At 37.3% G+C, this 17010-nt stretch overlaps 1 protein-coding gene and 1 non-coding gene across 2 annotated transcripts in view; both read left to right on the top strand.

Annotated features, from left to right (window-relative positions):
• The window catches only part of FBXL17 (F-box and leucine rich repeat protein 17), a 712016-nt gene that overhangs the window by 341129 nt on the left and 353877 nt on the right, over positions 1-17010 (top strand). The window lies entirely within an intron of this gene.
• Positions 6762-6837, top strand: TRNAT-AGU (transfer RNA threonine (anticodon AGU)). Its single transcript has one exon. It is a non-coding gene; the product is annotated as a tRNA-Thr (tRNA).

The raw sequence follows: 17010 nt of genomic DNA, 5'->3' as shown, positions 1-17010 counted from the left end.
CATGCATGTTTGTATTTTCATTTGCTAAGTCTGGTGCCCTACACTACTTCAGAGGTCTTTTCCTAATTATCATTTTCCCCAACAGAGGAAGCTCTGATTTCCTTGAACCCCAGGATTTTGGTTTTTTCCCTATGGTTCTTTGCATTTCACTTCAGTTGTTTGTAAAACTGACCCTTTATTTCTGTGAGGCTAAAAGCTCCTAGTGGTATTTAGTTTTCAACATTTTGGTTCTTTACCCCTTGAAAGACTGAATCCTTAAATCCAGTGCCCTGCTGAGCCATACAATAGCCTGAGGCAAAAATATTTTAAGATGTATACTTCTATATATACTTATTAAAATATCCTATCATATTTTGTACCAATGTAAAAATAAAAGCTCTATGGTCAAAAAGTATCTTCTGTAAAGCACATTGAACACTCTGTTGGACACTATTATCAACAATAATAAACTGTTGTGGTGGGGACACTCATGGACAGGGAGCTAGCAGCCAGCTAATTGGAAGTGGTGGTTTCTATTATAAGATAATGCAGTATCATAAAACAAACAACAATGACCCATCTTTGTTTAAAATTTGTTTTGTTCATCTTTGATTTTTTTTCATTAATTTTTATTCTTTAACATATTGCACTAAACTATTACCTTGATTGCTAAGTATTTTTTATTGCCTTTTTAAATCTTGTGCTTCCAGTTAAATCTTTGAGGGGATACAAGAAGTTATTTTATTTTAGTACCTACTTATGTTTTTATATCTTAGCCACCTACCTGTATATTCCGGTTCATAGATGACCTTGAATATTAAATTTTTAGAACTCATTAAGTCTAATCCCTTATTTATAGATAAGAAACTGATCATAGTGTCAAAGTTGAGATTAGAATTCTTTGCTCATGTGGTTTCTCTGGGCTATATAGGTTTCCCCATGAAAGAATGTATCATAAGTCATTTTATTTAACCTTTGATATTAAATTTCCAGAGAATTAAGAATGTCATTTGAGCATATTGAGTTCATTATTGGAGAGATTAATGCATATTGTTTATCTTTAGACCACTTATTTTTAAAAGTCTGCCAGGTTTTTCACAGAGGAAAACAATGTCCTCATTTAAATTGCCTTGCTATTTTGCGTAACAGAAAGATTGGTTTTGGTTTTTATGGGTAACATTTGAGTCTAGGCCATAGTTACATTCTCAAAAAGTTCCACTATTGTAATTATTTGCTTAAGCAAAGTCTCTTCTAGGTGTCTATAGATGGCTGTGTTCTTCCTAGGATTGCCCTCTTGACTTCTGATTTGGGAATTGTTTGATAGAAATGTTATCTCACTTTCTATGTAGCTTGCTTCATTAGAGCTGATGAAGTGAGATCCACAGCAAATACAGATTGTTGGAGAAATTACCCACAACTTGGTACAAATCTTTTAGGAGACAAGCTGAAGACTTTGATTGACAGGTTGTCCTGTAATTTTGTGAAGCAAAGAGAGTTTTCTTTATTGACCATTGAGACAGATGGACTGAAGTTTGATGGGCTTAGCTTAGTTATGTTTTTATTTGGATGACTTTTCATCCTTTTTATAGTAAGTAAGGCAAGTATATCTACTTGAGTTTGTCCAGTATGAGTTATGAGGCAACCAGTATGTTAAGTAGAATATTTGATGCTCTTATTTGAAGGAAGTTCAAAGATTTAGAAAGAGAAGAAAGTACTCTACACTGAGGACTTCACCAAACTGTTATGCTAAAATTATAGACCTCACAAAGAACCTTATGGTATGTTAGTCGACATTCTGAGAAGGACAGATTTTGTTAATATAGCAACCATAAGGAATGAGGTGCCCACATAAAAGTTAAAGTTGTCAGTTTCATCAATATGCTGAAATCATTGTATGGAAAGTTATTCAGGAAAAGATCGATTTTTAAACTCACAGATTATTGATTGTGAAGGGCAAAAGCTACATTTACAATGGCGTAATCCACAGGCATTACCTAAATCAGTGATCAATTGTCAACATCAATAATGAGGAAAATGGACATTATGTGCTTAATCTAAACTTAATTACAAAGCAGTAATCAGACAAATTGAGATTTTAGGATATCCTATCAGATAATTGATATGGACTCTTTGAAATATATCAATGTGACGAAAGGCAAGAACAGAAGTTAAATGTGACAAGTAACAATGCATGATCCTTTGTTGGACTGAAAAAATGTATTAAAACATAATTGAGACAAGTGGAAATTGTGTAAGAGAAAAATATATGAAAGTTAAATTTATTGAGTGTGATAATGATACTGTGATTTAAGAGAGAATGTCCTCATTCTTTGAATATATATTTTGAAGTATTTTAAAATAAAATGTTAGATGTTTGAAACTTTCAAGTGATTCTGCAAAGAAAATATATGTCAAGAGAGCAATACAGCAAATATGGTGAAATGTTAACAATTAATAAACCTATTTGACAGATTTATAGGTATATGTTTTACTCCTTTTTCTTTTCAGCATGTTTGAAAATTTTCAAAATTAAAAGTTAAAAGCAAACAAATCAGCATGAGATCCCTAACCATATGCAAGATTGAAAGTTAAGGGGCATAGGGTCAGAAGAAATCTCCCAAGAGTTCTGTCATTGGTTTTCTCTCTTCAATACATTGGATTTAGGAGCAGAAAAAAAATCAAGATAAAGAGGAGTATTTTTAAAACATAAGCCATACATAGTACATAAGAAAACTCTTAAGAAAATATGGGACATCTTAAAGTTAGGGTTATTTTTTTCCAATTCATAATAGATTAATGGATCATTAACTTTAGCTTAATATGAAAAGGAATAAATGCGACTTCCTGAAAGTACAGAGTATGGGCTGTGATACTAGGGTCTGTATTTGGAATGCCATTGTCATGGACTGTCCAAAGAGACTCGTGGGTCTAGGGTAGTTAATGAAGCTAGGACTAGAGCTCAGTGCTTTTATGCTTAACACATGCTTAACATAATTTAAAGTGGAGACTGAGCAAGCTTCAATGTAAGGTAGAGATTGACTTATATTTAAGTAATATAAATAAGTGAGATGTCAAAGTATTGAGAAACCAAGTGCCAATCAAAAACTATCTTTGAAGGAAAAAATATGTAGTTAAGACATTCTTATAATGACAGATTCTTTCTCTTAATGTTTATATGTAATAATTAATAGTCATTTATTTAGTTGTGCTATTTTGACTTTAATAAAAATGTCCTTTATAGTAAGTACACTGTTAAGTGACTTACCTGAAGGCTCAGGTCAATTCAGCATGGTGGTAATATGGTTGATTTTGAGCCTGGTTCCTCTAACTAAGCAGTCCTTTATTTCAGTATGTTATCTACGAACCTCTCTCAAATAATTTGTCAGAAGATTTAAATGATATCATGCATATGAAAAGGCTAGAGAAATTAAAGGGTTTACTCCATACATAATTCAGGTATTTTAAAATTGAATGTTTACTTTGAAGGCTGTAAGGACAAGAAATCAGATGTAGTTCCTACCCTCAGGAAATTTATACGTTGTTGAATGGGATATGATATGATATGATATGATATGATATGATATGATATGATATGATATGATAAAGTTGCTGTCATCCTACAAACTGCACTGTGATCATGTACCACAAAACAGTGTTGGAAGAGAACAGATTTAGGAGTCACATAAGCAGAACCCTAGTATTTGCCACGTACTATGTGACCCGAATCTTGTTTTTATAATGAAGAAAGTGAGAAATCTCTGCTTTGCTTATGAGTCATGAGGAATGATAATGTCGTAATATAGCACAGTAACTAACACATAGGTAACATTCCATAGGTAATAATAATGATACTGTTTGACCTATTTTTATTTAGTCCAACATTCTATATTTTCCTCAGAATCAATGTCACCACTTGGTGGCAGCCATCAGAATTGTACTGATGGCTGATGTAGAAGGTCAACTCACTTGGCCTGTTGTGCCCTTTGAGACCTCCATGAAGTATTAATCTGTAGTCTGGATGCATTTATTTATCTTTTTTTTTGTATTATATTTTGTTTGTTTCCAGATTTTTGCTATTATGAGCAGTGCTGCTGATGTGAATTTTCTTTATACATATGTCTCAAGCTCATGTACAAGTTTCTTGAGGGCATATACCTAGGAGTGCAAAAGGTAAATTATAGGGTTGTGTATGTTCCACTGCTCATTTCCAAGTGCTCAACTAAATTTACACTCAAAACACCAGTGGATGAGAGGCCTTCTGTTCCATCTTCTCACAAATGCTTATTTGAGACCACCTTCTTAATTATTGCTCAAACTAGTGAAGTTTAAAAGAAAATCTCAGTGTAGTTTTATTTTCACTTACTGGATTAGATAGCATGCTTTTCAGTTTATTTAAACCTTTTTTTGTCTTACAATAAGATTTCATAATTTTCCTCATTAAGAGCTAGTACATATTTTGTTAATTATTCCTAGACATGGTATTTCTATTGTAAATGGTATTTTTTAAAAAAAGTTTTCTAACTCTTGCTGGTATGTAGAAATACAATAGGCTTTTTTTTTTTTTCTTTTTCTTTTTTTTTTTTTTCTTTTTTTTTTTTTCTGAAGCTGGAAACAGGGAGAGACAGTCAGACAGACTCCCGCATGCGCCCGACTGAGATCCACCCAGCACGCCCACCAGGGGCGACGCTCTGCCCACCAGGGGGCGATGTTCTGCCCATCCTGGGCGTCGCCATGTTGCGACCAGAGCCACTGTAGCGCCTGGGGCAGAGGCAAAGGAGCCATCCCCAGCGCCCGGGGCCATCTTTGCTCCAATGGAGCCTCGGCTGCGGGAGGGGAAGAAAGAGACAGAGAGGAAAGCGCGGCGGAGGGGTGGAGAAGCAAATGGGCGCTTCTCCTGTGTGCCCTGGCCGGGAATCGAACCCTACAATAGGCTTTTTAATGTTAATTTTTGTATCAAGCAACTTTGTTATTCTCTTACTAATTTAGCTGTAGATTATTTGGACTTTTCTACATAGATAATCACAACATTTATAAACAATGACAATTTTGTTTCTTATCTGTTGTATAACTTTTTCTTGCTTTAGGCCACTTTCTTAGGATCTTACAATTTTAGAACTTTTGTATTTCTTTTATTGAGAAAAATGGTTTATTATTCTGTCGTGACCTTTTTCTCTATTAATGCTTTTGTCTTAAGATGTCTTTAATATAGCACATAGCCTTTTTTTTTACTTTCTTTTAAAGAATATAATATTAGTTGCAGAGTTTAATTCATTTGCATTTATATGACTTCTAACATTGGAATTTTCAACCAACTTATTATTTTTTAAATTTATTTTACTCTTCTAAATGCCCCCCACTCTACCCCATTTCCTCTTACCTTCTTTTGAATTCACTAGCATTTGTTTTATCTCTGTTTGGAAGATAAATGCTATGTGTTGGTTTTTTTAATGATCACCCTCATTATTTTAATATACATAATCAACAAAGTGTAAAGGTAATTGAATGTACTTTTTTGTCAAACTTACCTGTCCTTTTCCTATGAGAAATCATTATTGTTTTATACATTTGAGGTTTATTTAGATTACCCATATATTAGCCAGTATATTTGGTTACCATTTCTTCTAGCATTTCTGTCCTTACATTTGGGATTATATTTCATTCCTCCTCCATGGTGTTCATTAGAATATACTTTAATGACAGGCTCTTTCAATTTTTGTTCGAGTATGTTGATACTTTATCTTTGTTCTTTTGGAAGACAGTTTGGCTGAGTATGAAATTCTGTTTTATAAGTTATTCCTTTTTCTTAATGAAGATGTTTTAGTGTCTTCTGGCATCCTTTATTGCCATTAAGAAGTCATTATGAATATAAATATATGTGTGTATTATAGCTTGTCTATAAATAACCCTGGTTTACTCTCAGCAAAGTGGGAATACAGGGAACATACCTCAAAATGATAAAGGCCATCTATGACAAACCCATAACCAACATCATAATCAATGGGCAAAAATTAAAACCAATCCCCTTAAGATCAGGAATAAGGCAGGAGTGCCCCCTCTCATCACTCTTATTCAGCATAGTCCTGGAAGTCCTAGCCACAGCAATTAGACTAGAAGAAGAAATAAAAGGCATCCAAATTGGAAAAGAAGAAGTAAAACTATCATTTATTTACTGATGATATGACACTATACATAGAAAACCCTAAAATCTCAGTCAAAAAACTACTGGACCTGATAAGTGAATTCAGCAAGGTGGCAGGATATAAAATCAATATTCAGAAATCAAAGGCATTTTTATACACCAAAAATGAAATCTCTGAAAGAGAAATTAAGAATACAATCCCTTTCACTATTACAACAACAACAACAAAGTACCTAAGAGTAAATTTAACCAAAAAGGTTAAAGACTTGTATTTGGAAAATTATAGAACATTGATAAAAGAAATCAAGGAAGATACAAGCAAGTGGAAGCATATACTGTGTTCTTGGATAGAAAGAATAAAATCATTAAAATGTCTATATTTTCCAAAACATTCTATAAATTCAATGCAATTTCTATTAAAATACCAATGGCACACTTCAAAGATATAGAACAAATATTTCAAAAATTTATACTGAACCAAAAAAGAACACGAATAGCCTCAGCAATCTTGAAAAAGAAGAATAAAGTGGGAGGTATCACACTTCCTGACATCAAGTTATACTACAAGGCCATTGTACTCAAAACAGCTTGGTACTGGCATAAGAACAGGCATATAGATCAATGGAACAGAACAGAGAACCCGGCCCTGGCCGGTTGGCTCAGTGGTAGAGCGTCGGCCTAGTGTGCGGAGGACCCGGGTTCGATTCCCGGCCAGGGCACACAGGAGAAGCACCCATTTGCTTCTCCACCCCTCCGCCACACTTTCCCTCTCTGTCTCTCTCTTCCCCTCCCGCAGCCAAGGCTCCATTGGAGCAAAGATGGCCCGGGCGCTGGGGATGGCTCTGTGGCCTCTGCCCCAGGCGCTAGAGTGGCTCTGGTCGCAACATGGCGACGCCCAGGATGGGCAGAGCATCGCCCCCTGGTGGGCAGAGCGTAGCCCTGGTGGGCGTGCCGGGTGGATCCCGGTTGGGCACATGCGGGAGTCTGTCTGACTGTCTCTCCCTGTTTCCAGCTTCAGAAAAATGGAAAAAAAAGAAAAAAAAACAAAACAAAAAAACAGAGAACCCAGAAATAAACTCACACCTTTATGGACAATTGATATTTGACAAAGGAGGTAAGAGCATACAATGGAGTAAAGACAGTCTAACAAATAGTTGTTGGGAAAATTGGACATGTACTTGTAAGAAAATGAAACTAGACTACCAACTTACACTATACACAAAATTAAACTCAAAATGGATAAAATATTTAAATGTAAATCGTGAAACCATAATTACTTTGGAAGAAAACAGGCAGTAAGCTCTCCAACATCTCTTGCAACAATATATTTGCTGATTTATCTACACAGGCAAGTGAAATAAAGGACAGGACAAGATGAACAAATAATCAAACTAAAAAGATTTTGCCCAGCCTGACCAGGCGGTGGTGCAGTGGATAGAACATCAGACTGGGATGCGGAAGGACCTGGGATCAAGACCCTGACGTCACCAGCTTGAGCCCGGGCTCATCTGGCCTGAGCAAAAAGCTCACCAGCTTGAACCCAAGGTAGCTGTCTCAAGCAAGAGACTACTCAGTCTGTTGAAGGCCTGCGGTCAGGGCACATATGAGAAAGCAATCAATGAACAACTAAGGTGTCACAACAAAAATCTGATGATTGATGCTTCTCATCTCTCTCCGTTCCTGTCTGTGTGTCCCTATCTATCCCTCTCTCTGACTCTCTCTCTGTCCCGGTAAAAAAACAAACAAAAAACCCCCACAGGTTTAAAAAGGTTTTGCACAGGTAGAGACAATATGAACAAAATAAAAAGATGAACCACACAATGGGAGAATATATTCGACAATATGTCTGATAAGCGGTTAATAACCAAAATTTATAAAGAACTTGTAAAACTCAGCACCAGGGAGATAAACAATCCAATCAAAAAATGGGCAAAAGAAATGAAGAGACACTTCTCCAAAGAGGGCATACAGATGACCAATAGGCAGATGAAAAAATGTTCAAGGTCACTAATCATTACAAATTAAAACCACAGTGAGATACCACCTCACACCAGTCAGAATAGCACTCATTAACAAAACAACATATAATAAGTGCTGGTGAGGATGTGGATAAAAGGGAACTCTCCTGCACTGCTGGTGGAATGCAGAATTCTGCAGCCATTGTGGAAAACAGTATGGAGATTTCTCAAAAAATTATAAATCGAACTGCCTTTTGACCCAGCCATCCCACTTTTAGGAATATATTCTAAGTATACCAAATTACTGATTCAAAAGAAGAAATGCACCCTTGTGTTTATTGCTGCATTGTTTAAAATAGCCAAGATCTGGAAACAGCCCCGGTGTTCATCAGTGGACGAGTGAATTAAAAAGCAGTGGTACATATACACAATGGAATACTACATGGCCATGAAAAAGAAGGAAATCTTACCTTTTGCGACAACATGGATGGACCTGAAAACTATTATGCTAAGTGAAATAAGCCAAGCAGAGAAAAAAGAAATCATATGACCTCACTCATTTGAGGAATCTAATGAACAGTGTGAACTGAGGAGTGGAATAGAGGCAGAGGCAGGATCAAAGGGGCCAGAGGGAAAGGGGATGAGAGGATGGGATCAGAGAAGGGAAAGAGATTAATGAAATTATATGTACATAACAGCGTTGTTATAGAGAGCAGGAAAGCAAATCCTGGTGTGAAGGGAGGAAGATGTTGGGGAAGGAGGGCAAGGGTTCTTCCAAGGAGTACATGGGGTGTGGGGGTCAATATATTTGGGCAGACACTTGAATCTATGTAAACAATAAATTAAAATCAATAAAAATTTAAAAGCCTGACCAGGAGGTGGCGCAGTGGATAAAGCGTTGGACTGGGATGCAGAAGGACCCAGGTTCGAGACCGTGAGGTTGCCAGCTTGAGCACGGGCTCATCTGACTTGAACAAAGCTCACCAGCTTGGACCCAAGGTCGCTGGCTCGAGCAAGGGGTTACTCGGTCTGCTGAAGGCCTGTGGTCAAGGCACATATGAGAAAGTGATCAGTGAACAACTAAGGAGTCCCAATGAAAAACTGATGATTGATACTTCTCATCTCTCTACGTTCCTGTTTGTCCCTATCTGTCCCTCTCTCTGACACTCTCTCTGTCCCTATAAAAAAAAAAAAATTAAAAAGGAATTGAAGAAAAAAGTCTAAAAAAAGTCATGAGTCTGATTTGCTTTATAGATGATCAGTCTTTACTTTTGGGCTGGTATTAACATCACTGTCTTTTATATAATGCTGGTTTATGATGTATTGAGTGAGGTGTGGCTTTCTTTTTATTACGCTTATAACTTAGAGGGCTCTTTGAACTTCTAGGGCTTATAGTTCTGAGCATTAGTATTCATCAGTTCTCAATAATCTTGCCATTATCTCTTTGAAAATTTTCACTTTCTTATGTGCTGTGTTTTTTTCTGGAATCCTGATGACATATATGTTGTTATTTTCTCCTACTTAATACCTACTCAGTAGCTTGTTACCTTTTATTCATAGTTTTCATCTCTTTTATCTCTCTGATCCACATTCTGGATGATTTTCTCAGATATATCTTAAGCTACTTGGTATTGATACTGATTATTTCTAAATTATAAAATATATAAAGAAGACAACTGAGATTTAGAAATATATTCTATAAGAATTTTAGAAAGAATGTGAATTAATTTGCTCTTCTCTTCATGACTTATTCCAGTTGAATAATCACAACATCCTATAAATAAATGAAAAAAAAGAATACATTCCTTACGTAAATAACTAGTGGATTGAGATTTATATTTATTGTATCCAAAAACTATTTCCTACTTTCACAGAAATGTCCAGTAACACTTCTTAAGTTGAAAAGTAAATCAAGTGTTTTTATTTTCTAAAATACAGTGTGACCGTAAAGTCATGGTGCACTTTTGACCGGTCACAGGAAATCAACAAAAGACAATAGAAATGGGAAATCTGCACCAAATAAAAGGAAAACCCTCCCAGTTTCTGTAGGATGAAGTGGCAGCATGTGCGTATGCGCAGATGATGATGTAACACCGTGTATACAGCGAAGCAGCCCACGGCCATGCCAGTCAAGATGTGGACGGTACAGAGGAAAGTTCAGTGTGTTCTGTGGCTTGCTAAATTCGAATCTGTGACCAAAGTGCAACGTGTATATTGGCGCATTTATTTATTTATTTATTTATTTTGTATTTTTTTATTTTTCTGAAGCTGGAAACGGGGAGAGACAGTCAGACAGACTCCCGGATGCACCCGACCGGGATCCACCCGGCACGCCCACCAGGGACAATGCTCTGCCCACCAGGGGGCGATGATCTGCCCCTCCGGGGGTTGCTCTGCCACAACCAGAGCCACTGTAGCGACTGGGGCAGAGGCCAAGGAGCCATCCCCAGCGCCCGGGCCATCTTTGCTCCAATGGAGCCTTGGCTGCGGGAGGGGAAGAGAGAGACAGAGAGGAAGGAGGGAGGGGGTGGAGAAGCAAATGGGCGCTTCTCCTATGTGCCCTGGCCGGGAATCGAACCCAGGTCCCCCGCACACCAGGCCGACGCTCTACCGCTGAGCCAACCGGCCAGGGCTTTATATTGGCGCATTTATAACAAAGTGCCACCACATAGGAATAACATTACTTGGTGGGATAAGCTGTTGAAGGAAACCGGCAGTTTGTTGGAGAAACCCTGTTCTGATAGGCCATCAGTCAGTGATGAGTCTGTAGAGGCTATATGGGATAGCTACCTAAGGAGCTCTAAAAAATCTGTGCGTGAGCCCACATCGAACTGCACTAAATAGGTATGAAACTGGGAGAGTTTTCCTTTTATTTGGTGCAGATTTCACATTTCTCTTGTCTTTTGTTGCTCTCCTGTGACCGGTCAAATTGCACCATGACTTTACGGACATACTGTATATATGTTAATAATTATAGATAAAATCAAGGATAATTTTAAGGTTTTATTTGTATCTATTAACTTTTACTTAGCTTTCATCCATATAAAATTTTTCTTTTCTTTCTTTTTTTTTTTTTTTTCTTTTTGTATTTTTCTGAAGCTGGAAACGGGGAGACAATCAGACAAACTCCCGCATGCACCCGACTGGGATCCACCCGGCACGCCCACCAGGGGGCGATGCTCTGCTCCTCCGGGGCGTCGCTCTGTCGCGACCAGAGCCACTCTAGCGCCTGGGGCAGAGGCCAAGGAGCCATCCCCAGTGCCCGGGCCATCTTTTTTGTTTGTTTGTTTGTTTGTTTGTTTTGTATTTTTCTGAGGCTGGAAACGGGGAGAGACAGTCGGGATCCACCCGGCACACCCACCAGGGGGCGATACTCTGCCCCTCTGGGGCGTCGCTCTGTCGCGACCAGAGCCACTCTAGCACCTGGGGCAGAGGCCAAGGAGCCATCCCCAGCGCCTGGGCCATCTTTGCTCCAATGGAGCCTTGGCTGTGGGAGGGGAAGAGAGAGACAGAGAGGAAGGAGGGGGGGGGTGGAGAAGCAAATGGGCGCCTCTCCTATGTGCCCTGGCCAGGAATCGAACCCGGGTCCCCCGCACGCCAGGCCGACGCTCTACCGCTGAGCCAACCGGCCAGGGCCCGGACCATCTTTTGCTCCAATGGAGCCTCAGCTGCGGGAGGGGAAGAAAGAGACAGAGAGGAAGGAGAGGGGGAGGGGTGGAGAAGCAGATGGGCGCCTCTCCTGTGTGCCCTGGCCAGGAATCGAACCCGGGACTTCCGCACGCCAGGCCAATGCTCTACCACCGAGCCAACCGGCCAGGGCCCATATAAAATTTTTCTAGTGTGAGTTTAAAAGAAATCTTTTTTTTTTTTTTTGTATTTTTCTGAAGTGAGATGTGGGGAAGCAGAGACAGACTCCCGCATGCTCCCAACCAGGATCCACCCGGCATGCCCACCAGGGGGTGATGCTCTGCTTATCTGGGGTGTTGCTCCATTGCAATTAGAGCCATTCTAGCACCTGAGGCGGAGGCCATGGGGCCATCCTCAGCACCCAGGCCAACATTGCTCCAATGGTGCCTTGGCTGCAGGAGAGGAAGAGAGAGATCAAGAGAAAGGAGAGGGAGAAAGGGTGGAGAAGCAGATGGGCGCTTCTCCTGTGTTCCCTGGCCAGGAATCTAACCTGGAACTTCCACAAGCCAGGCTGACGCTCTACCACTGAGCGAACCGGCCAGGGCAGAAATCCTTATTTATTTATTTTTTTTAAAGGAAAGTTTATTTTAAAATTTTTTTATTTTTTATTTATTCATTTTAGAGAGGAGAGGGAGAGACAGATAGAGAGAGAGAGAGGAGAGACAGAGAGAGAGGAGGGGGGGACGAGCTGGAAGCATCAACTCCCATATGTGCCTTGACCAGGCAAGCCCAGGGTTTCAAACTGGTGACCTCAGCATTTCCAAGTCGATGCTTTATCCACTGTGCCACCACAGGTCAGGCCAAAAATCCTTATTTTTTAAAGGGATCCTTTATCTAGAGGTGAACTTTATACATTTTTCTTACATCTTTTTTTTAATTTTCATTCAGAAATTTAAATGATTATTTTATAAGAAAGTAGCTAGATGTCAATTGATTTCTAAATCATTTATATGAAAATAAATGTATTAAAATTATTCTCTTTGATTCACTATTGTGACACCATTAAACCATAATTAATAATTTTGTTAAAATTGAAAACACTTATGTTTATTTGAATTTGAGTTGCTGAATTATTTAATATTATTTTCTTATTCAATTAAATTGTAAGATGACACAAAATGAACAATACAAAAAAGATCTATAGGGGAAAATAAAACCATGGTTATAGATTTTATTTTATGGAACATTTTCTTGAAATGGAGAAAGAAATTTTAAAATGACTGCACTATAATGACACATTAATAAAAATTATATGAAAGTATATATATATATATACACACACACACACATACACACACAGATACACTATATAAAAGACACAGTAAGCCTTCAAAGTATGTCAATAGTTTAATAATTCTAAAAGAAGAGTATCTGTACAATATTAGCTCTATAAAAATAAGTGAAATGTGTAATTTGATAAATTATAAATGTTTCCATTTTAATTTTAAAAGGTTGCAATTGTTTTTTTTTTTCCTGTGAAGAAAGGCCATCAAAATTATGTTCTTGCCAGTTTTCTCTAAACCAGGGGTAGTCAACCTTTTTATATCTACCGCCCACTTTTGTATCTCTGTTAGTAGTAAAATTTTCTAACCGCCCACCGGTTCCACAGTAATGGTGATTTATAAAGTAGAGAAGTAGCTTTACTTTATAAAATTTATAAAGTAGAGTTACAGCAAGTTAAAGCATATAATAATAATTACTGAGCAAGTACTTTATGTCAGATTTTCGCTAAGTTTAGCAGAATAAATCTTTATAAAACAACTTACTATAGTTAAATCTATCTTTTTATTTATACTTTGGTTGCTCTGCTACCGCCCACCATGAAAGCTGGAACGCCCAGTAGGGACCAGGTTGACGAGCACTGCTCTAAACAAAATACTTTCAATTGACTGGATATGATGTATGGGGGAGGGTGTAGCAGACGAGAGAGAAGGGTGTTGTGTTAGCAGATTTTTATTCTGCTTGAACTTCATTCTAGATATTACAAACCTCTGAGCTCTTATTGTTTTTCTGGCTTTTGATAAGATTTTACAGATTTTAAGATTCTGGTTGCTTTGGTGTTAGTGATAGGAAGCTTGATAGCCTATGCTTAATTACTCCTAGTATCTTTGTACATTTCTCTATCTTGATAGTGATTGTCTCTGAATTGTAAAGATTTATTTATTTTTTTTAGACAACAGAAATGTAGTTATATTCTGTAAAGGTTCTTTCTCTGTACTTTAAAAATGATCTTTGAAAACTCACTGAGGCACCTAAAGTCCTGATTTCAAGTAACTGTTTAAAACTGACATGTTTTAAATAATTCTCTTTATCTGCTAATTCTCTTTCTTTATTTGCAGAATTGGGGCTAAAAATATAACCTGTTTCATCTTTTATTTCTCCACAGTAATAAACATTGTAAGACATTTTTTAACATTTGTGAAAGTAAATGAAGGAAATTGATGAGTTTGTATATATTTAATGAAGTTAGTTTATTATGTATTTAATGACAGAAAATTTTAAGTAAGCTGGTTTGGTGGTAAGATAAAATGGAACTTGTCTTGACCTATCTGATGTTGGGTTATACAAACTTTAAAGTTTGTTCTAGCTCTAACAGTTCCAAGAAAGGGGTGTGAGATGTTCATTTAGTAAAGAATAGAGCTCTGATTGTTGCCACCTGATCCCTACTCATTTGCTTTGGTTGAAAATGACCTGTCAGCCCTGGCCGGTTGGCTCAGTGGTAGAGCGTTGGCCTGGCATGCAGGAGTCCCGGGTTTGATTCCCGGCCAGGGCACACAGGAGAAGCACCCAGCTGCTTCTCCACCCCTCCCCCTCTCCTTCCTCTCTGTCTCTCTCTTCCCCTCCCAAAGCCAAGGCTCCATTGGAGCAAAGTTGGCCCGGGTGCTGAGGATGGCTCTGTGGCTTTTGCCTCAGGTGCTAGAATGGCTATGGTTGCAACAGAGCGACGCCCCAGATTGGCAGAGCATTGCCCCCTGGTGGGCATGCCGGGTGGATCCCGGTCGGGCACATGCAGGAGTCTGTCTGTCTGCCTTCCCGTTTCCAACTTCAGAAAAATACAAAAAAAAAGAAAAAAAGAAAATGACCTGTCAAGTAAACTTTATGCATATATTTAAAATCACAAATTATGTTTCTCAATTCATCATTGGCAAATGCCATAAACGTAGGCTATATTAAAGTATATGGAAAATTGGTTTCTATTTTACCATTAAAAAAGTTGTGAAACTCTGATAATGAAACAATTATTTCATCTAATGCCAATAACTTCTTGGTTCTGGTAGGTTTGGATTGAAAGTATGTAATTCTAAAACAGTATGTTTAAAATGTTACTGTGTTTCTCTATTACATTTACATTTTTAAATACAGAAAAATTTGCAAGATTATCAGTCTGTGGGTCTAAATTACTTGAATATTAAACGTGTTTATTTTCAATATATATGAAGATCCAGAGTCAAGTTCTATTTTACTAGTTTCTCCAGGTAACATAGGCTAACTAAAAGATTTTTGTCAGTTTCACCCCTATAATGATTTAATTTAGTTTGAGAATTTCACTAGATTATATTAGTTAAAGAAGTTTCTGATAAGGAGTATGCTAGAGAGGCAAGATGGTGACAGAGTAGGTGGATGTAACAACTTCTACCTCCCAGAACCAAAGTGGATTACAACTAAATTTTAAGGACAATCATCTGGAAAAACCAACTTTGGACTAAACTAAGAAGACTCTTTAACCAAGGATCACTGTAGAAGCTACGCTGAGACTGGAAGGTGAAAAAATGGAAACTTTGGTGTCTTGTGTAAGGAACTGAGAGACGAGAGTTCAAAGAAAGGTGTCATGTATAAGAAAGTGAGAGGTAAGAGTTCAAAAAAAGTTAATTACTATACAAAGTGATCTAGTCAGATTCAATTTCTTGCTGTAGGCCATGGAAACAACCAGCAAACCTCTCTAAGCCCAAGAGTCTCGGGTAGGTTGCAACAGCTATACCTCCCCTCTGATTATATCAAGCCATAGTAGAAACATTTCTCTGAAAAAGCTGTGTGTGTGTGTATGTGTGTTTTAGGAACTGGCTAGAAAAATTCAATATTGATAGTATTAATTCCTCACAGGTGTATTTTCTTCTTTCAAGTTTAGTACTTTGAAATCAGCAAATGGGTAAATGTTATATCAGAACCTGGCTTATTATTTGGATTTGTATCTAGAACAAGTTAGATTTGGCTTCCCACAAGAAAAACCACTTACAAAAAAAGGCTTAATAAAAGGATGCTAAATCTATTAGACATACTGTATAAGCAATATTTATGAAGTAGTTTAAAATATATTGGCAGTACAGAATTACTATGTATAGTATTTTGCTTATAGCAGTTGACTATCAAATGATTAGAAATGTTGGAATAATTGATATATATTTGAAAGAAAAATCTGCAAAAGTCCATAATCTACCTTTGGCAAGTTGCCAAATCCATGCTGTATGGCATTTAAATTGTTTTATTTTTCTATCCATTTTTAAATATTTTTTGCTGTGGGAAATTGCTTTTTCCAGTTGACAAATTATTAAATGAGGGCCTTTTTATGTTAGAAATAGTTCTAGTGTATTTATATTGCTCCATGAAAGTGCATAAATATAACCCCAAATGATTTGATGTTTATCATATCATTTTAGGTCCATATAGTATTAATTCATTAAATACCTTTTAAGAATTATTATTCCCCAAAGCAGTCATTGGAATGTAAAGTGCAACATAGAAAATATAGTCAATAATATTTTAAGAACTATGAATGGTGCCAAATGGGTATTGGATATTGAGGGAATGCTTTTTAACCCTTTCAGTAGTGAATTATTTTCATGCTTGCTGACCCCTGGGAGTGAGGTATTTTTTTCAAAAACTGAAATTAGTTCCAGTTACAGATTTATTAAATTAAAATTGTGTTTGTTTGATAACCAGTTTATGGAAATAAGAACATATGTTTGCCTTTTTTTAATGTGCCTTACACATTTTTAAAATAAATTGATTGTACTCTGGACGGTCAGCAGGCACAAGCATGTCCATGAACATTCATACTACTCAAAGATTAAGTATATGATTGTCTAACCACTATGCTCTACACCTGAAACTAACACAGGATTACATTGTATATAAAAAATCATTAAAAAAGAAATAAAACTAAGTCATCAGTGGAAAAAAATGAAAAATTAACACTTGAACTCAATGAAAAGGCTAGATTGTCCTAATCAATAAATTCTACAAGAATAG

The sequence above is a fragment of the Saccopteryx bilineata genome, chromosome 4, assembly GCF_036850765.1.
Source record: "Saccopteryx bilineata isolate mSacBil1 chromosome 4, mSacBil1_pri_phased_curated, whole genome shotgun sequence".
Classification (NCBI taxonomy): Eukaryota; Metazoa; Chordata; class Mammalia; order Chiroptera; family Emballonuridae; genus Saccopteryx; species Saccopteryx bilineata.
Note: the sequence above shows the minus strand (reverse complement) of the source record. Positions and strands in the feature narration are given on the sequence as shown.